The sequence below is a fragment of the Cygnus olor genome, chromosome Z (assembly GCF_009769625.2).
Source record: "Cygnus olor isolate bCygOlo1 chromosome Z, bCygOlo1.pri.v2, whole genome shotgun sequence".
NCBI classification, from domain to species: Eukaryota; Metazoa; Chordata; class Aves; order Anseriformes; family Anatidae; genus Cygnus; species Cygnus olor.
Genome location: NC_049198.1, coordinates 10,530,726 through 10,551,610, shown reverse-complemented (window position 1 = coordinate 10,551,610; position 20,885 = coordinate 10,530,726). Strand labels below are relative to the sequence as shown.

The following is a 20,885-nucleotide window of genomic DNA, read 5'->3' as shown; positions in this document are numbered from 1 at the left end:
TGGGAGGACAGGGATTGCAGAGGCACGCTTTGACATTTCACAGCAAAATGTCAAGGGAACTCGCGCACTCCCGGCTGTCCCTCTGCAGCTCTGGCTGCAACACGCAGCGCTGCCCGGCTATTTGGTGTCGGTGGCAGCTGTGATCCACTGTCACAGATGCTGCAGCATCTCTGCCTGCACCTACAGCCTGTTCCGAGCACGAGGCTCTGAGGTCCAATATCAAAGGGGGCATGCTGCCAGCTCCTGCCGGGAGCCATTCTTCTGACAGCTTCCCTAGGGATATGCATGATTTTTGTTTGTGCATCCTCCTGTCCCAGGGATGCAGGGAGGTTAGGCAGTGGCACTGCCAGCTCAAGGATTGCCCATTTCCCAACCCATTCTCCCTGGCCGTACCATCTCTTGGCTCTTCCTCCCCAATTCTGGAAGACTGCAGAAGGACCCTCCCTCTTCTGTTTAGGGTATGGTAGGTTGAGATCTACACTAGGGCGTAAAATCCAGCAAGAAGAGTAATTTCAGATTCTTCTGGCTTTGATCAGCCCTTTGTAAAGCCATCACAGCCCTTTGCAAGGAGAGATTTCCAGAAGTAGGGATAGGCAGTCTGTACCCAGACACTTTTAGCCAAATAGGTTAGTTCTTCTTATTTATCACTTGCAATAGCACAAGCCCACAGAGTGCTGAAGTTTTCTCAGTCCTATACACACAACAGCAAACACAGCATCACCCAGCAATGGAAAATGGAAAAGTGTGTCACAGCAGCACAAGGCTGGGAGGCAAGCAAGGAGCACCGTGACTCTAGACGCATCAGCACAACAGCCATTTTGATTGCAAACATCAAAATTCTTTACTTGTTCCATACTGACACCACCTGCTGCTAAAGGGGGAAAGATGGGTTGTTTATTCCGTCAGTTCTTTCTTGAGGTGCTTACTGGTTATCTGGGGAAGGCGAGGGCCAGACACCTTGTTACCTGGGGATGCCTTGGGCCAGTCAAGGTCTGAGCACTACACAGAGGCCTCCACCTCTCTCCTCTCCTCCACCCTCAAAGGCTGAGGATGCTGCGCTAATTTGAGGGTTGTCAGTGCAGCTCCTTGGCCTCTGAAGCTCAGCTTCACTGTATCACTGCTGGGAAGGTGCAGGAGCCATCCGGGCCTTGCCTCCAAGTGCTGATGGTGAGGTGTGGTGGTCACAGACCTCCAGGCTTATCCTGCTATCTGTTATCACTTGTCTACCCAACACTTCCGAGGTTCCATCACTGATTGCTTGATAGCCTGCTCTGCTCAGCGCTGGCAGCTGCACGCAAAGCGTGGCTGGGTCCAGAAAACAGTGACCCAGCTTTTCTCACAAAATATAAAGCAATAGCAAGGGAGGCATGCAGAGATTTAAGAAATAAATGTGATTTAAATGCAAAAAGACTGTGCATAGAGAATGGAGGAAGAAGAGGCGGGAGCAAGATCATCAGATCTGTCAGCTGGAGGAGATGCTGGCTTTTCGGAGGCTGGCTTTCTGAACTGTTTCTACAAATCTCAGCCACTTCATCTACTAAATCAAATGCCCTATATAAACCTTTTACCTGTGATAGTTCTTGGTGCCTCTTTCTGAGGCTGATGGTTTCAGTCGTCATCATCTTCCTCACATGAACCAAGATCAAGCAAGTGACTCAAGGTTGAAAGATGGAAAAACGGGGTTAAAAGCTGGGCATATAGTTCCATAGATGAACTGGCAAAAATCCTTTTGTATTGGAGCTGCTTGTTATTTCAGCATCGTTCCATGTGAATCCCTGACTCCTGCAGAACATTTGCACTAACACAGCTGAAGAAGCGATACTGTTCTACAAAACAAGCATGAGTAGAAATGCTGCGAAAAGCAGCACTTTGTGTGAGCTTGCAGCCACGGGCACAATACAGACATCTTCTCGTTGCTCCATGCAGAAAGAGGGCTCCAGTTCACTCCCTATAGGTTTACCTCTGGGTGAAAGGGCTGGGAGAAGAGCTCAAACCAAAAGTCACCCTCCAGCCACTCCGCAGGACAGGCAGCATGGAGGTTCTCAGGGCTTGGGGCAGTGGCTCACTGGTTGTGCCACCAGTTTCCAGGATCCCCGTAATGCAGCTCATCCCTGTCCCAGCTTTGTCAAGCCAAAAGCTGCCAGAAAGCACTGTTTGAAAGCACTGAATGGTTAAAAAACAAAACAAAACAACTCAATAGGAAAATTCCAGTGAGCTGGAGGGCATTCAGAGAACAGCGTGATGAAGATGGAGCAAGGGGCACAGGGTGAATGGCCTGGGGACAGAACTGAACTATCCAAGTGAGTAAAAAGGGAATGGATTTGAGGACTCCGGAAGCCCGTAAGCTGTAGTAGGGTGGGACTAGCTAATGGTATTTGTTTGGACATCTGCTCATTTATTGCCAGTTAATACTACAAACTCACGCCTTCATTAAATGATTTAATAAATCATCCAGCATGTTTAATGAAAGAAAAGGTGCAAGAGGAAATAGCAGTTGTTCAACTCATCCTAAGCCTTCTGCTGCCCTTCCCTCCCTCAGGGAACAGGGAGCAGAGTGAGGGTGGTCTGCTTGGTTCCAGGGTGAATATTCCAGCACCCAGTGTTTACAGGGGACTGTCGCAAGATCGAAGGACTAGATGCTTCTTAAATTTCTGCCTCAGGTCAGGCTGGTTCCTCTTGTGGTCTTGAGCAAGTTCCTGAAAAGACCACTTTCTTTTCCACAGCAAGGTGCTGCCTGGGCCAGAGATTTTTGCAGAGGCTTCCAGGACAGCCTGACTAAGTCCATTATTAATGTATCATTACATCCCAGCGCTACATAGGATTATGATGTGTTCAAAATGGAAACTGCAGCATGTGACGGTCAATCACAGCCTTGTGCACGTGACAGCAAGGAGCTGCTCAGGTTAGGGAAGAGAAGCTTGCCAGCAGAGATGACAGGGTGAGTGAGATGAAAGTAATAATAGGTAGTGCGTGCGTGCCTAACGATGACACAACTAGGATGAGCAGGTACTGCCTCCTAGTCAGAGGAAAAGAAGTCCCAGCTATTTGGGGCATTTTGAGTTACAGAAGGCGTTAACAATAGCTCAAGCAGCACCTCCATACCAGCCACCACTGGACAGTGACAGAACCAGTTTCTCCCGTGTCTGTGCTCCCTTGCTCCCTGACTCACCAGCTGGCATGTGGCACTCAGCAGGAGCCACTTGCAGGCCATGACTCAGGGACATGGCCTGGGTGATCTGGCCTGGAATCTGCTCCTCCTCCTCCTCCAGCTGTCCTCTGACCCAGCCCCCACCACATATGCTCCTAATTACCATATGCAAATCTGCAGAGGAGAAAGAGACTCTGATGTTAATATCTCACTGAAATTGCTGCTGAATTAAACTCCAAGCACAATAAATCCTTTCTTATCGCAGACACTGTAGTGGCAGCAGCAGGAGGAGGGACCACATTTCCACAGCATCTTTCAGCCTGAGCACTCTGAAAGCGTATCTAAAATTGTGCAAGAGCAGAAATTACACAATTCCTTCCTGAACCATGGATCCAGCTGGGTTCTGGCGCCTGGCTGCTACATGATTCCCAAAGTCCTTGAGAACCCATGCTGAAAAGAAAAAAAAATCCTATAAGCAAATGAAATTACTGGGCAGACTCAGTAGCTCAGATGTCAGGCTGAACTCCTCCTTGGCTGCAGTTTCTCCAGGGCTTAGCCACGAAGCAGGGCTGTGACTATCAGCTGGCTACTTCATGAATATGCTCTTTCTACAGACATGACCAACTGAGGACCATGTCTGTGGCTTCATGGACCAAAGCTGGTTCCCTGACTTGTGCCTGGAGGCACACAAGATGGCAAGGCTGTTCCCAGCCTCTCTGTTATATGGCTACATGCAACTGTGAGCAAGCAGCCATCCTTGCTCAGTTGTTTGTTGCAGGGGTGAAGGCTCCCAAGATCACAGCAAGAGGCAGAGAGGGCACAGATGCTTCATATGGGTGGGAATGTTCTCAGCATTGGAAATTTCAGGGGTTGCTGGGAATGTGAAGCATCCCTAGAATTAATAGGTCACAAGTCTCTCCCACTGGGCCCTCAGGACTTTCCTAACATTTCCTGGAAGATGGCTTCAGACAGCTCGGCTTTGCTCAGACTGTGACGAAAGAGAGGTCCTGCTTATCCAAAGGTTATAGGAGGATAATTTCAGAAGTGTCGTCTGCACAAAGAAAGCAAATGAGTACAGTTCCATCTCAAGATGGATCTCTAGATCCCCTATCACCTTCGTGACGCGGGGAAAAAAAGATGAGCTAAGCACTAAAAGGGACGAAGAAGGCCTGTCTTCACAGGAAATAAGATCTTACTGCAGCGCAGGTCAGCACATACATACTCACAAGCCACTCCATGGCCGCATGACTTCATTATTACTTGCTCTATATCCAGATTGAGATGGCAACGTTTTTCTGTCAAGACCATGCCTGGCAGGAATCATAGCTGCAAAGCAAGCCCGAACCCTTACTGCAAGGCAAAAGTATCAGTGACCACAGATGAAAATGCGAGAAATAAGGAGCTCAGTCGTAAGACAGCTCAGGTAAAGAGGCTGTGAAATTATGTTCACTGTCTGCTTAGCCCAGAGCTCCACATATATACGAATCACTCAGTATGAAGTGAAAAACAACCATTTCTGGGACAACAGATTATAGGTGTACAACCTAGATGTATAACATTAAGTTATAGATGTAGCAACATAGCAAAACCAGAATGGGGAGCAAATGTGGATATGGTATTCAGTTGAAATTGAAGAAAAAGAAATGAGGAAAAAGTTCTTGAAACAACTACATTATTACCCACTCCCCAGTCCACCACAAATAAAACTGCTAGAGGTGTCAAAAAGCCCTTACAGGATAATTTTCAGACTTGAACACAGTGGTGGTATAATGGTTTGTTACAGCAGCTGTGTGAATAGAAGCAATGCAGGTATGGCGTTACCTCGCAGTGATGGGCATCAGTTCTGCCAGCTATCCAGAATACCTGCATTTGCAGAGCTTTATTATTTTTAAATTATGCAATTGTACAAGGAATTTAGTACATACTGTGTGCAACTGGATCAGAAGCCCCAAAAGCAAACACAAACAGAAAAACATCCCAGCAGCAGGCTGGTTTTATTAGATGGTCCTCCACACACTGCAAATCTAAATGGTTTTTCAAACAGCAGCTATGTCCAACAGCTGACTCCTGCCAAGACTGCAGAAAACTTTAACCCTTCCCAGCTCTCAGCACATATTGAGACTGTGCAAGATTAGAAACTGCTCTTTGCCCTACACAGCAGGTCTTGATGTGACCTCGCTGCCCAAAACAAGTCTACAAAGAATGCTGTTTTTTTCCAAGAATTAAAAAATCTAGGGCGACTGTTGCCACTAGCTCAGAAACAGAGGGAGGAGAAAGAAGCCATGGACAGATGAACATATTTAGCCTTCATGGATCAACAGCCTCAGGGAATTTTTAATTTCAGCATGGGAGCACAGAAGTCTGTGGACTGAATCAGATGGCCAGTACAGCCCAGTCCTTCGCCTTTGGCAGCAGAGTTCAGAGGCTCAGCATGAGGTGTAATAACCCCAAAGTGTACAAACAAGCGACTGGCTATTCCATTTTCCTCCTCTCAACACAGGCAGCCTCTACTTGAGAATGCTTTACACCAGAAGCAGGTTTCATAACCCCTCCATAAACAGCTAGGTGCACTTACAATCATAGTGCTACATATTCTTGACATCCCTGGTAGTGCCCAGTTTTTTTTCTGAATCTTTGGACCCTGTAACATCCTGAATCATTGAGCTCCATAGGTAATTACATGGCACAGTGGTAGCTGTCAGTCAGTCCTTTTGAATGTACTAACATTTACCTTCATTACTTGTCCTTGTGTTAGGGCAGGGAGAGCATTTTATTTCCTCCTGCGTTTGCCACCCCTCTGAGCAGTCCCAAGCTTTTCATCCTGCTCACATACAAGAGCTGTCCCCATGCTGACACCCGTCTCTCTCCACTTGTGTATGTGCTTGCACGGCGGCGAGGCAGAGCTCAGAGGATCTGGATGAAACTGCAGCATTAATTTACATTACAGAATATTTTCCATGCAACAGAACTAACAAAAGGCAAGCCAGAACCTTAATAAAATACTTATGAAGCAGACCAGGCTCTACTAATGATTACAAATACTTTTCTTCTGAGAGGAGAAACTTATCCCTCCGCAGGGGCTGGCAACTCAAACCAAACTCGGCTTGTAAAGCTCCGGCTGGGACAGTGATCAGCTGCCCTGAGTGAGACATTTATTTTAGGATAATGCTCCAGAAGACAGCTCATGTGCTAATTAGGCTCGGAATGACTGGGCTCAACAGAGCATTAAGGGTCTAACTAACTAAATCTGATAACCCTGGATTAACCAAGGTCTTCTGCTAAGGAAAGTCTTGCTGGGCTGCAGAGGATGCACAGACCTATAGTACTGGAGAAAAAGGGAGAGCAAACAGAGATGATCCTTGGCTCTGTACTGGATGAGCAGGTCAACGTTCCTGGGGATGCACCAGAGGGATGACCACTCTGCTTTAACTCACTTCAAGCACGTTCAAGAGGGTAGAGGAGACCCCTCAAGACGGGAGGCTCCCAGGCCTTCCATTATAGGACATGCCCACATTTGGAAATCTTCTTTCTTGAAGCTGTTATGTCTTCTCTGTACCAGAAGTCTCAAAGAAGACTACATCACTCATCTACATCATGTGGTGAGGAAGAATTTGTCCCTCCTAAGCCCTTACACTGAGACAGGGCTCAACTCAACCAGGAGGTTTCAAAACTCTACAACTTCTGTTCTGAACATGTGCTATAAATACACTGGGTAGTCTTTGTTATTCACACAAATGCCAAGCCGTTTGGGAATATTGCTGGGCTTTGAGTTTAACAGCAAGATTCATGGTCTAATTAATCACAGTATGTGAAAATTATTCCTATTATTAGTTTCAGATAATCCTCCTTAACTCTCTGGAATACTTTGACATTACAAGCTGGGCAGCACATCAATCACTATCTTCTTTCTCTAAACCATTCATTATTTCATATTATGAATTATTTCATATTATGAATTCTAGTTTCTTCAGTCTCTCCACTTCTGAAAGTTTTGCAGGACTTTGTTCAGATTCAGGACTTTCTCTTGGTTCCCACCAAGTCTGTAGTCATCCTTCTGAGCTGGGATGACTAATTCATTGCACACACTTTCCCAATCACTGGTGGGATGCCCTCTGCTTTATGTATCAACATTAAAAGACGATAATTTTCCATTCCTTTTCTTATGTACCTTAACATTTAAATATAGATGTTCATTAGTAAAGTTCCTCATGGCCAGCATGACACCAAAAGCACGGCTTTTGGTAGTTCAAAGCCAGATAATTTGGAACCTGGCCAAGTATACTGTTGTAGATTTCCTTGTTAAACTCTTCTACCATTTACTTAAGTCAGCATCAAGCTCAAAAACTCCATGCTTACAAGAAGACTAGCATAGAAGAAACCAAGGGATTTTTTTACAAATACACATTCTCTGAGGAAAGGAGTTTGTTTTCACTGCCTCTGGAGTGTGATTTGTGGGGGTTTTGCACCTTCAACTTCCACAAATACTTAGGGTAGGTATGTGGGGAGTTTTACCTGTTTTCACACAAATTCTCTTTGTGGGCCCTCCCTCAAGAGATAACAGGGTCCTCAATGGCTGACTAAGGTCTGGACTGAAAGAAAGTTTGTCTGGTGAAATTTGCTTATTTAATCAGTGAGGTCTGGTGGCCTGCCTCCATGAAAGAAGATTCTCCTTTTGCTTTTATCAGCAGGCCAAGAGGTTTTTGTGGTTTTTCTCTTTTAACCTCAACTTGTGCCAAGGGGAAAGCAGGCAACAAGATAGGAGACCAAAATACTGCCTGTGGAACATCTTCTGTTAAAGAGAGGAATCACCCCTCTGCACCTCCAGGACAAATACAAACAAGTTGCTTCAGTTAAAAGTATTTCTACACCCTGCAAAACCAAACCATGTCAGCAGCACAAAGCCTGGGAGTGGTCGGTTACAGAGATGGAGTCTTTTTTGGGGGTCTGTAAAGCTTGTGCAGTCACCAGCAGAAGCGCAGAGAATAGAATAGATCAATGACTGCTATCGGTGTCTCAGCAAGATATGGTCAAAAGTATGTTGAACGACCTGTGATAAGAGTGTTGCGACATTTGTGTGATAACCACCATCATGCCCACTGCCTGTCAGTGCTGGGACATACCTGTTTCTGACAGTTCCTCCTCTCCTCCCCTGTGATTGTGCCATGAACAGACCAGCCCTACTGTCCTAGGGGATACAGACCTCTAGGAATGTCTGAGGTCTCTCTGTGCTCGCTGCAGCCTCACCTTCCCTCTCCCAAGTCCCCCCTGAAAGGCAGGGAAAAGAGGAAACAGAGAAGGAAAGCAAGTGGGAACAAGAAGGCTGTCAGGCTTACAGACATGAGGAGTAGTCACCACCTTCAGAGTGCGTTATATATCCAATAATTATAAATAGCAAGTGTCTGCAGAAATGAAAATGAGGCATGTGACATGGAGCTGAGGCAGGACATCTGAGTAAGGAAGATGCTCCCCTCAATGGCCATTTCAAGCACTATGACCTGCAGCTGGAGGATAACTCTTAGCAGTAGATTAAGTAAGATGCCACTGAATGTGGATTAAGAGAACATTTTGTTGGCAATAGAAAATGACTAAGTGCATATGCCTGCTGAATTCCACTTGCTGTTCTTCTGAAGGGTCAAGCTACAATCACTGCTCATGATAAGCCATATTCAGGCAAGAAATCCCCTAAGAGTGACTACAACGGTTTATGTGCTAACAAGTGGAGATGGAGAGGGCAGCCACAGCAAGCCAGACCTCAGGGCAGATGTGTCGCTCATGCCATGGATCATAAGGAACGAGGCAAAGCCAGGGAAGATACTCAGTGTGGGCCAGCAATATCTTGGGACCAGAAATACGGATTATTTACACCTCCACTGGATCTTCTTATACGTGGGTTTATGACTTTATCAGCTGAGTTACTGGGAAAGGTCTGAATGTTGGTCTGCAGGGGGAAAAATACAGTGCAAGCAGGCACTGGAAATAGCCTCACTACAAAGAATAACAAATTTCCCTAGCACAATGGTCCAGATGGGTCATTTTCCCCGCCGAGAAGGACATCTGTGAGGACAGCTATGCTATCTGAGCTACAGAGAACACACATGGCAAGACAGCACAATGCCTGTGTTCCTGCTCTTTGCCATGGGAGCCTCAGAGGGGGACCAAAAGAAGGTGCCTTAATAAGCAATTTAAGTGAATTGGAAGCACCAGGTAAAAGGAGGCTAAGTAGGCATGTGGTTGCTCCTTCACCAATGTGTACAGAGCAGGATGGAGAAAAACCTGCCCACTGAAAGCATTTAGGTCACACTTCTCCAGAAGTAATTGCAGTTGGTGCCAGTTCACCCATAATCAGGTGTGGCTCTGGAATTAAAACAAACCAGTGAGATTAGCCAAACGATGTAGGGAGCACGGACTCCCTGCTCCCTCCAAGGGCAGCACCTGAAGAGCCCATTCCCTGGGGGCCAGAAGGAGCTGAGCGATGATCTAATTGGCGTCACACCAAGTCTGTGTTAGCCAACGCTCAGGAGCACAAGATTTTCCCAGAGTTGACTGTATCATGGTTAAGCAACTCATTGGTTCAAACATCACATAGATAACTTGAGTTCTCACCCCCCCCAGAATAAAAATCCTGAAAAAAATATGCTTTTTTCTTTCCTCGCACCAGGATGCAGGAATGTTCCTGAGCAAAGAGAGCCACAGATGCACAGGTGAGTCTCTTGTGCATCTGGGAACTAGTGGGAAGGCAGACTTTCCCAGTCCAGTACCCATCCCTTGACCATGTGTCCCACCCCTTCCCAAGAACACAGAACACTCTAGTCTGGGTCTCCTACCCACATTGCAGCTCAGAGAAGCTTTTTTGCAAGAGTTAACAACTGCAGTTCTTTTTTCTTTTCCTATCTAGATGACCACCTGAACTCATAATCTTCATCTCTGTGTTTCTTTAAGCTCCCCCCACCTGGCAGCTCTACCTATTGGTCTGTTTATCAATTTAAAGAGCTTTTGGGAACAAAGGCTCTTTCTTACACTGCTCTCTGTGTGGCACCTGGAGCACTGAGCCCTGACCTCCACACTGCAGTAACTTGATGGGAATACATTGTGAACAAAACTGCCCATGGCACGAATGCCACTGCCACCAAACCACCAGCAGCCTTGCCTGGTGAGAAATACTTGCATGTGTCTGATGGATAGAGAAAAAACATTACCTGCACATTCCTGAGGTTACATCACAACTGTGGTGGGGAGAGGGAGAGTTCGTGGACAAGCCTGCTCTTGCTCTCATCTTAACAGGTGTGTCCCTGCTTTGACCCACTTCTTTCAGAAAATGAATGCTAAAATAATTTTCGTCAAGAGAGAAAACTGGAGCAGAATCAGGGACTAGAGCCATTTTGACAGCCCATTACTTTCTCTTTGGAGACTAACCAACTTCCAGATGAATGCTGCGGCATGCAGGGAGCCTGCTCAGCAGATAACACAACAAATCCCTGCTAAGGCTGGTTACCAACACAGCTGTCATTGATCACTGCTATGGATTCCACCCCCTGCCAGCCAAGCTCCCTCAGCTCCTCCAAGCCTTATCCTGCAGCCTTTTGCATAGCTCTGGGACCGGGTAGCCTTCTGGCTCTTTTGGACCTACAGACCAGACTGCCAGAAGCACTTTATCCACATCAGGATTCTTTGCATAAAGCAGTAAAGGTAGCAGACAAGTGAGCTTTCCCACCTCCAATGGGATTTTAATAGCTACCACAAATATGGGGACAATTTTTTCTTGTTCAAATGTGATTCCACAGCTGACAGAGGGGCATCTCCATCTCAGATCCTCAGTGTCTTACCCACACGCACAGATCTCCACCTCTCTCACTTTTTCTTTGCATTTCTTGTGTTTAATCAGTACTCAGGTGCATGAGGACCTTGCCTATTGAGATGAGTTATTGCCCAGAGCCTATGATATAGAAATGACTTTGGACTGAGTATCTCAAGCTGATCCAGTTTACATTAAACAGAAGAGTAAAAAGCAAGCAGCTCTGTAATGAAACCTTTTTAGTTTTTAAAGAGCAGATCTTTGGCATACCATGCAAAACAGTTATAAAGCCAATAAGAACAAAGAGCTCAGGGAATTACTTCAGAAAAGACTTTGAATGTACATCATAATTAAAAAAACATCTGGAATCACTGAGCAAGGTGAGGAAATTAGAAGAACAGGGCTCCTGACCAAACTGAATGAATAACCACACCGAGAAGGATATTACAGTCAAGCAGAGACTTCATCTTTGATACTGTTTTGGCATGAAGAAGAACATGGAAGCTGCGTCAATGACAGGTTAGACAATACAGGGAAAAGAGGGTGCAGAGAAGGAAATGACCATTTGAAGTGGAAACAAATCCAAGGAGATTAATGCACTCCAGTCAGAAAGGACAAGATATTTTTGATCCCAGAACAATGAAAAAATCATCGCATGATCACAGCTAACAACAGAGCTTTCAATAAAAACACCCATGAGGAAAAAGAAAGAGAGAAAGGAGCTGAAGCCCGGTGGCTGGCAAATAATAAAGGTAAAGCCTGTACCTGTTCTGAAAGAGGAAGGGAAGTGACCCATGTTAGATCTATCGACCTAGCCTTAACACTACATAAGGCTTTCAGAAAACACTGGCAAAGAATAATGAGACTGGGAAATAAATGAAAAATGGGGCAAAACACAACATGGGGTTGCTAAAGGTGGGTTACTGTCTGGCTATCAGGAATAACACCGGAGTGAGACCTTGTCTCACCAGGAGCATCAGACTGCAAGAAAATTAACATCTCTGGGACAGAGAAATTGTTGCTTGCTTGCTATCAGAGCATCAGACACCCTGACAGGCAGCAATAGAGCCATGGGCAGGCCATTTCTGAGTCCACTGCATACTCTCCTAGGCATCTGCACTCTGTGCAATGCAGGTGCAGGCCCTTGAACCCCGGGAGCCAGCTGCACTTCATCCCTCCATTTTGCATCAAGGCAGTGAAGAAGACACACAGCAGCGATTTTATCTTCCTGCTATGAATCAGTTCAGCCAGCTCCAGTCATCAGAAGCTCTTGTCCATCTTTTGGGCTCAAGCATCTCAGGGCAGAGATTATCTGTGCACTCTCACGGCTTAACAGATGTTCCTGTAAGAGTGGCACCTACCAGCTAGGCACAGCCTGCATGTCCTCAGGAGTGTTCCCTCCCATGCAGCAAAGCAGGCTGCGCCACCTTCTTTTTATTCTGTTACGCAAATGTGGTAAACAGACCGTACACAAATTTTCTTTCACAGCACGATGCGTGTGTGTATCCTGCAGTGATCTATCCTCTGACCCACGATGCACCTATGAATGCACATGTGCTGTTCTTGCCCCCAGCACCCTCCTGCAAGAGGCTGCTCTGCAGCACCACCTCTCCTTAGCACAAACACAGTTCAGGAGCACGTCTCCCTCTTCTCACAACACCAGGAGCACATCCCACTACCCACTTCCATCAGGCTGAAGGGGATGGAGGCCTGGGGACAAAGAGAGGGGGACGGAGGGGGATGGAGAGGGAGCGACTGTCTGAGAATCCGCAGCGGCGAAATGGTTCCTTCAGACAACTGCTGCAGAAAAGGCTGTGCCTATATAGACAAACCAGCTGGGGATGCACACAGGGAACACACTGAGAGAGGTTGGAGAATGATACTACAAGCAACATATTCACATTCCCTGACCATGAACCCAAATTTCCTCCCCTGTGCCCTGTGTGTCTCTGACCCACAACTTTCTGTTCCTCTAGCTCTGCAATGCTCCTCACACCTGCCTTTTCTGCTTCAAGGTTTCTCTATAGCTCTGCCAAACACTCACCGCTTTATCTATATGATCCCTACCATCCTGTGGCTCTTGACAGACCTAAAGATGCTTTATCTGAACTATTCTCGGGTCATTTCAATGCTAAGCTGCCCCAAGCACTCTGCCAAGCTGGCACACTGCAGAAGGATTTTGTGAAGAGGTTAGACATGCCAAGCTCCCTCATTAGCAGCACTGGTAGACAAGGCTCTAGGTGTTTGGAGGTTAACAAAATAAAATGCAGAAGATCTCTATACTCCCCCATACTCCACATACCCTTACAACACCCCTCAATCCAGTCTCTGTATGATCTGTTTCTCAATAGCCAAAGTTAATGTAACTTCCATTAACATCACATTCCTCCCAAACACCTACAATTGCAACCCCACATGTTCAGCATTTTCTATAACCCCAAAAGATTGCATCTTCTGTTTGTTTATTTACTTACATTACTAGATTCCCATGTGTACATTCCCCTACAGCCATGTCACTGCATCACAGATACCAAATCATTCCTCTGTACCTTTGCCTTATTGTTCTTACTAACTGTCATCCTGATCAATCCATATCCCTTTCCCACATAGATCCTTCTCTTTGTTCAAGCTCTTCTCCTTTTGAATGTGTAGCAGCAATTTGATGGAAGGATTTGTGCAGGGGGTGGGGGAGGGAAAAGAAGGAGGAAGGCAGGGAGGAGGGAAAAGATGGATTTGGTTATAAAAGGACCATGTAATTAAGCTCTAGTAACTGGTACCCAGCCCAGACCACTCATCTCAGTAATTAAAAATAGCAATTCCTCCATTCTGAGATAACCTTTCTCATCTGATCGGCGAAAAGAGGCAGGGAGAAAGCATTCATTTACACAGCCGGCACAGACACACCCTCGGCAACACAAAGGATTCCAGCCTGCACAGATCCCAGTGTATCATTTTTTAGAAGAGGAAGGTTTAACCTGCCACACTATTTTATCCTAATACCCCTTGAGTAATTGATTTACTAGTGTTAAAAAAAAAGAATTTTTTTTTTTTAAAAGCCAAAAGCCATAATGACAGCAGCCCTTCCTGCGCTCGCGTCCTTTGTTTCTGTCTTTTCATGGAAGTGCTGTCTGTCAAAACAGCTTTTGAGCTGCACAGCAGCATCACCACCGGGGATGCACAGAGAGCGTGACAGCTCGTGGGACCACAACAATCCGTGTGGGCTCGGCTGTCATGGCAGACACAATGGAGAGCTGTGCGACTGCACCAAGAGAGCACTGTTGAGGAAAAATGCGGATCGCCTCTGCACAACCAGCCCCGGACGTGACAACCGCTATTTCATAGCCACAATGGACAAACATGCATTCTGCACAGCAATACCAGCCTCTTCACTCCCTTGCATAATTATAATCACGACAGCTCCAAAGCAACGCAGCCTCCGAACAGACAAAGCGATCCTAAAATCTTTAAGCTTCATTGGGTAGCTGGCAATCTCTGCAGAAACAAGCAAGCCAGCCGCTTCACAGGACAATGAATGGCCTGAAAACCATCAGTAAGGCAAACTCCCACCCCGCTCATTTCTCCATCTCACCTTTCCACAGATCCTCTGCTTCCCGTCTCCTCTCCCTGCACACGCTCCACTCCGGCAGTGCTGAGCACTCTGATTCCAGTGGGCTCCGTGCTCTCTCACCAGGATGCTGTGGGAAACACAGAGTCAATTATTTTTTTTTGTTACAGCTGCATCCCTGGCAATGCAGAGGGTCTGCGCAATCACATCTCCAATGCTCCTGCTGCTGCTGCTGTGACGTTGCTGTGTGTGAAGGAGCAAGCATGCCCACAGCACAGCCACTCCGGCTTGCAATTAGTCCCTGTGGGACCTCAGACAAGGGAGGGCATGGGAGGGAGCAGAGAAGGAGAGGAAGGGAGAGAACAAATCAGGCTGGAAGATGGAGGATTGATTCTTACAGGAACTGGGAAATAAGGAAGGTAGCATGAGGAGAAGAATAAAATCAAAGCCTATGCCATAGGAAAGAGCTGAAGCATCTTATTAGGTGATGAGCTTGGGTTTCAGATGCTGCATGACTGTAAGCTGTCTGATCTCTTCTGGCTTTGTAAATGAAAGCAAAAGGAACCAGACTGCTGTGTTTCTACAATTGATAATGGCAGCCAGAGCCCTTGGCGATAAAATGCTCGTCTGCAAAGTAACGCTCAGGAGGAGGAGGATGGGAGGACTTAAAACTGAAGGATCAGAAAAACTACAAGAAGCTTCTTGAAGCTTCTTTTACATTTCTGTAGTGCATTGTCTTAGAGAGCTTCATCAACAGCACCTACACAGTGTCCCTGAAACGCAGTCACCCCCAGAGTGAGATGCAGCCACAAGCACCTTGACCAGTGTCAAATACCTCGCAGTGACAGGAAGTCTGAAGTCCAAGCTGTCACAAGAAATATCAAGCCAAGATCCCAGCAACTATGAAGCAGAGCTTGCGATTACAGTGCTGCCCACAACCTGGGCTAAATCCTGGCATGTACACAAAGCAATCCACGGCAGACCCTCCTTCCTGAAACAAAGCATTTCCACCAGCAAGAGGCTAGGCTGTCATGTTATCCCAGGACTACATGAAAGGATTTTTTCACCCCCTTCCTTTCACCAAAGGCAGCCACAACCTGCTCCATATTCAAGTCAGTGCAGCTCCTTATGAGGCACAGGAGGGACACATATGGCTCCTTTAGGGTTTCTCTTTTGGATAGAACCTGGAGCCCTCTCCTTCCTCCCCAGTGCAGTATTTTTTTTTGTCTCATCTGTACATAACCACAAACCCAGATGTGCTCTAGGCTGTTTCAGGGGAGGTAATCCCAGCACTGGAGCAGCTCCCCTGAGGGAGCCATCCTGGAGGGACATCACCACCACCATCACTGCTCCCAGAGCCGCTGCCCTGTGCTCAGCAGAGCTCGCAAAGCTGAGCATCTGTGGAGGAAGAAGCTCCACGTCCACAAGCCAAAACCCACCTCCAAAACAGAGGGACAGGCAAGTCAGAGAACAGGTAAAAATGTCACACAGATGCACAGGGCAAAGAAAGGAAGAACCGTCACAGGCCTGAGTACTTTTTGCTCTCTGCCATGATGCACTCAAAATGACAACCAAATAAAACAAGGCAACACAGCACTTTGCAGAAGCTTCTGCCCCTGGAGAGGTGTATGTAAAAAGCTATGCCAGAAAGACCCATTGAGACCCATCCTGCTGTGCTGTCAGTGCCAACCAAGGCAGGCTCCAGCAGGCGCTGCGGGCCCGCTCGGCCGGGACGGGGAGGAAGGAGGTGGCCAGGCCCAGCCGCGAGCTCGGAGCAAAACAAGGCACGTTTGTTACCCAGGAGACTTGTTCCCACAGCAGAGAGGAGAATGGAAACTATGTTGGTGCCCTCCCCAGTCCTCCGCGGGCCTTGCCAGCACTGAGGGAGGCAGCAGAAATGCTGGCAGGCTGAGCACTTGCCCGCCTCCCTGTCACCACCACGGGACACCAGCATTGACCGACTGACCAGCACGAATGCCTCCCTTGAGGGGCAGATCTGCACGCCAAGGCTGATGGAGTTTGGGGCTGTTTTGTTAAAAAAACAGAAGCAGTAATGCAGCAAGCAAGGGGCTCCCTCGGCAAAATAACTTTTCAACTGTTCCACAACGTAAACAACTGTGCCTTCCTCCCCATCATAGTTATTCAGTTCAGCACTTTCCCCATGCTCGTGTGGCCTCAGATAGGCCTCTGGCTTATCAAGAAACATTAGTCTTATTACCTATACACACCCCAGGTGTGGGGCAGTGGTTTTGCCATCTCACCTCATTCCCCCCTGCTCCAAAGGGATGAGAAGTGAATGCACGACGCCTCCTCCCACCCATGAACTCCAAATGAGGAGACACATTCCCTTCCCAGTGCTGTCCTGCGGCAGAGCGCCCTTCAAGGGGAGCCCCGTGTGCTGCACTCATGCTAGGTATGACCCACATGTACCTGCAGCACTTTGTTCTCCTGACAGCAACCAGGAAATGAACAGAGTGCCATGGGAAAAATAAAGCCCAACTAAATTCTGCCTTGGCAGGAGCCTTCTTCTGCCTTCAAGTACTATGCAGCAATCAGCCACTAAGGTCAGCACACCCCCATGTACTAGCAGGAAGAAACATTCCCACTTTCATTGCAATTTCACAGCAAAAGCTGCAAGGACTTGCCCAGGCCACAGCTTTTGGCTCATCGTGACCTCATTTGTAGCACAGCCACAGGACGGGAAGACATTACTGCTCTTTCCCAGATGCTGGACCATCCATGAGCATCCATGAGCAGCTCCCTGCCTTTCCACCTTGCTCAATGTTTGTGGCAGAAATTTGAATCCCTGAGACTATGCAACCCCATCCACCACCATTCCAGACGTTTCAGGAATGCTAGAGAGAGGGATGCTGGTCACAGCTGAACCAACAGTATGGTCCTTCTCACCTGGAGCAAGGAGCAACAGAGCACACAGGCCATCAGGAAAGCAGGGGGTGCTGCAAACTTTATAAAAATCCTCAAAAAGAAAACAAAATCATTCCTCTTCCTTGCAAGCCCTGCTCTTTGAGGTCAAAGAACATTTCCCTCTCAAACACAGAGATCAATACAGGCTAATTGTTACCAATGTGCACTTGACAACTTTTCTGTTCGTTGTGAAGTGGGAACAAATACGGGAGTTCTTGAATGACAGGTCAAAAATCCAGCCAGACTGAGGAAAGCACACGGTAGTATCATGCCAATGCCTGACCTCTCAGTCCCCCCATTCTCCCCAGAGGGTCACCTATAGATCCCTGCTGAACCTGCCTTCCTAGAATCACAGAATCATAGAATCATTAAGATTGGAAAAGACCTCCAAGACATCTGGTCCAACCATCCCCCTACCACCAATGTCACCCACTAAACCATTTCCCTAAGCAAAACGTTCAACCTTTCCTTGAACACCCCCAGGGATGGTGACGCCACCACCTCCACAGGCAACCTGTTCCAGTGCCTGGCCACTCTTTCTGAGAAGAAATGTCTCATTTCCAACCTGAACCTCCTCTGGCGCAACTTGAGGCCGTTCCCTCTAGTCCTATCACTGGTTATCTGAGAGAAGAGGCTGACCCCCAGCTCCCCACAACCTCCTCTCAGGTCGTTGTAGAGAGCAATGGGGTATCCCTTTCGGAACAGGTCTCAGGACAGAGGCACAGGAGCCTGTGGGGCTGTGCAGGTTGCAGTCACATCTGTAACAGCAGTATTCACCAGGCACCCACCCCATGGTGGTCTTGCCCCAGCAAGACCTGCTTATGGCCCAGAACAGCAGTAGTGATTTCTTCAGGGCTAGCAACCCCAGGCAGAGTCACACCTCCAAATAAGAAATTGGCTTGAAATGAGAAGATTGTTGCTGCTTTTTACCTCCCTCCACCCCACTCTCCCCGAGATGAACATTTCTTGTTGTTTGCTAACCATTGTCTAACAGAATTAATTCCCAAATTCATTTCTCTGATGTTTAAGAACCTTCTCTAAATTTCTGGCTTATCTTTATGCATGTGTCGCTCACCCCTATTCACTCCTGTTCCAAAAATGATCTTTAACGTCAGCGTTTATCCAGACTGTGTTTAAAGTTACATCATCCCATTTTTTTAATCACTTTGCATTAGATAGGCTCTCCATGCTTTGATCATAAGTAACCCTTCTCTGGACATGACCCAGTTTAAATACAGCCTTCAGAGTGTGATGGGAAATGTTGACAATCTTCCAAGCCAGATCTCACCATGCCTTAAAATACAAAAATGTCCCTATTCTCTGGTACAAATAATTTTCTAATATGTCACAGTGGATGGCATTTATCTTTTCATGGCTGCTCACAGTTATCCTGAAGGTCGCTGATAGACCCTGGGTTTTTCTCCCTCTCTCTCACTTTCCCCATGAGCTCCTAGCTGGAGCTGAACTTTTTGCTCATTTCTCACGCACACAACAATGCAATTTTGAACTATCCAGTTCCCATTTGTATTATTCCTTAAGGACACCCCAGCTCTTCCTGCTGAATAACCATGAACTGCCTCTGAATTGATGAGGTTTCTTGACTCTGTGTTTAGGAAACATAATCAGCAATATTACTTTTCAGTGCTCAAAGCATTATCTCACACATTAAATAGCTTTCATTTCAAGGCTATTCTGTATCAACAACTTCCCTTCAGACCAGTAGTTCCTCTTTCAACATTCTGGTTACTCTTCCTTTAGCCTGTTTGCTGCTCGTTACCTCTCAGCAAAGGGCATTATGGACTGAAAAAGTCAGAAGTCCACGTGGGTTCAATGGGAATCAGGACAAGCACTTGAGAGATCCATTTCAGGTTACTAAGCAGATAAAGTACAACAGACTTGGCAAATCCCTGAAAAAAAAGAAAAGATTATTGAGATACCGTATCTGCTTGCCTTGCTCTCACTCATCCCTAGCTGACCACCTGCAACCTCTTTTGGGAAATAAATACTGGGCTATGTAGACTCTTCATCCAAATCACTATAGTGATTTCCTTCTTCCTTGTACTAAGATCGAATCCTTCTTAATGTTAGCGGCTGCTGCCTTACTGCCCAGGAACGGAGACAGTTACAAGCTCCATAAAAAGTCACAACTAACAGATAGGTCTAGCTCTGGCATGGCTCCCACTGGGCTGGGCTGAGTTCCACATATCTCAACAATACTGAGATGGCTACGGGAAATCCAAATCCGGCCCACAACCAGCTTGTCCGTCTCCAGTCCCTTGCAGCCCAGGATTCCAGTATGCTCGTACTGTTCCTCCAGGAAAGAGATACTATCAACATTTTACATGCGGGAGACTGGGGCAAGAAGGAGATATGAATCCGTGGAAAGCCGTGGGAAAGGAAGAATTGGTCCAAGAATGCCAGTGCCCATCTTTCAGCCCTAATACTCAGCTCTCCCCATGCAGGAGCACAAAGAAATAGCTGAACATTTTTAGACAGAGGGAAATCAGGACAGAAACAGCAGAACAATTCCTGAATTGCTGTCTGTAGTCTCAGCTTCAATCTGATAAACAAAGCTCAAAAAGCTGTACAGTATACTTTAAATTAAAGCAAAACCTGGATGTAACTGATGCAGCCTGAGATTTCAAAGTGCCTGAAGCAGGAGCTGAGCTGTAACAGCAACCCTGTTTCTTCAAGCACTCACTCAAATATTGATGATACACTGACTGGGAATAAAAACTCTTTCACCAGTCAAAACATTGGCAAAAGAAATAGAAGGGGTATTGTTACCAAAAAAAGATACACCTTCTAATCTGGCAATCAACCACTTGATCTGAGCAGCCCATGTTAACAACAGATATGAAGGTGTTACTGGTTTCACTTCTGTTAAAATCAATTTTCAAAAATGGGAACAATCCTTTCCCTACAGCACAATTTACCTAAAGCATTTAAACTAATACATTTTCACCATGAACTATGAGTTCCCCACTGCCATGAAGAAAGTCCTAATTTCCCATGTTATATGTTGAAGCTGGTTGGCAGCCACAGTTCTGCTGTATTCATTGCTTCATATTCTGACCGCAAATAAAAATTGTGTACTTCCAGCTAAGCAGCTGACAAACTGCAGCCTGAATCTGTGCAGCCCTGAGATGGTTCAGTGTCTGCACACTAAGCACAACCAGAGGCTGCTGGGTACGCAGTGAGCATTGCTCAAGAAAGGTGGCTGCTTCTGGTTCCCATGATGTACACCGAAGTGACATTTCCTTCCCTCTGCAGGGGAATCGCCTGGCTGACTCCAAGTGAGGGTGGCTGCGCTGCAAACAAGCCTCTGCTCAGAGGCTGTAAATGGGTGGGACATAGCACAGCAAACAGGAAAGGGTCAAACAGGAAAGGAGAAAAACGTCATTCTTGGACACAAGAGAGGCCACATCCAAGAATGGAAAAAGCCTCCTGTTTTA

The 20,885-nt window shown here is 46.7% G+C and overlaps 1 protein-coding gene across 9 annotated transcripts in view; it reads right to left on the bottom strand.

Annotated features, from left to right (window-relative positions):
- RUSC2 (RUN and SH3 domain containing 2) overlaps positions 1 to 20,885 on the bottom strand; it is a 53,309-nt gene that overhangs the window by 18,136 nt on the left and 14,288 nt on the right. For 6 of the 9 annotated variants that reach the window (XM_040540277.1, XM_040540281.1, XM_040540284.1 and 3 more), the window contains exon 2: positions 14,530 to 14,635. The exons of 2 other annotated variants lie outside the window; for them this stretch is intronic. The gene's annotated coding sequence lies outside the window, so the exon portion shown is untranslated. Of the gene's footprint in view, positions 1 to 3,169; positions 3,323 to 14,529; positions 14,636 to 20,885 lie in introns of all 9 variants that reach the window. One more of the 9 variants, XM_040540278.1, reaches the window with a different exon arrangement.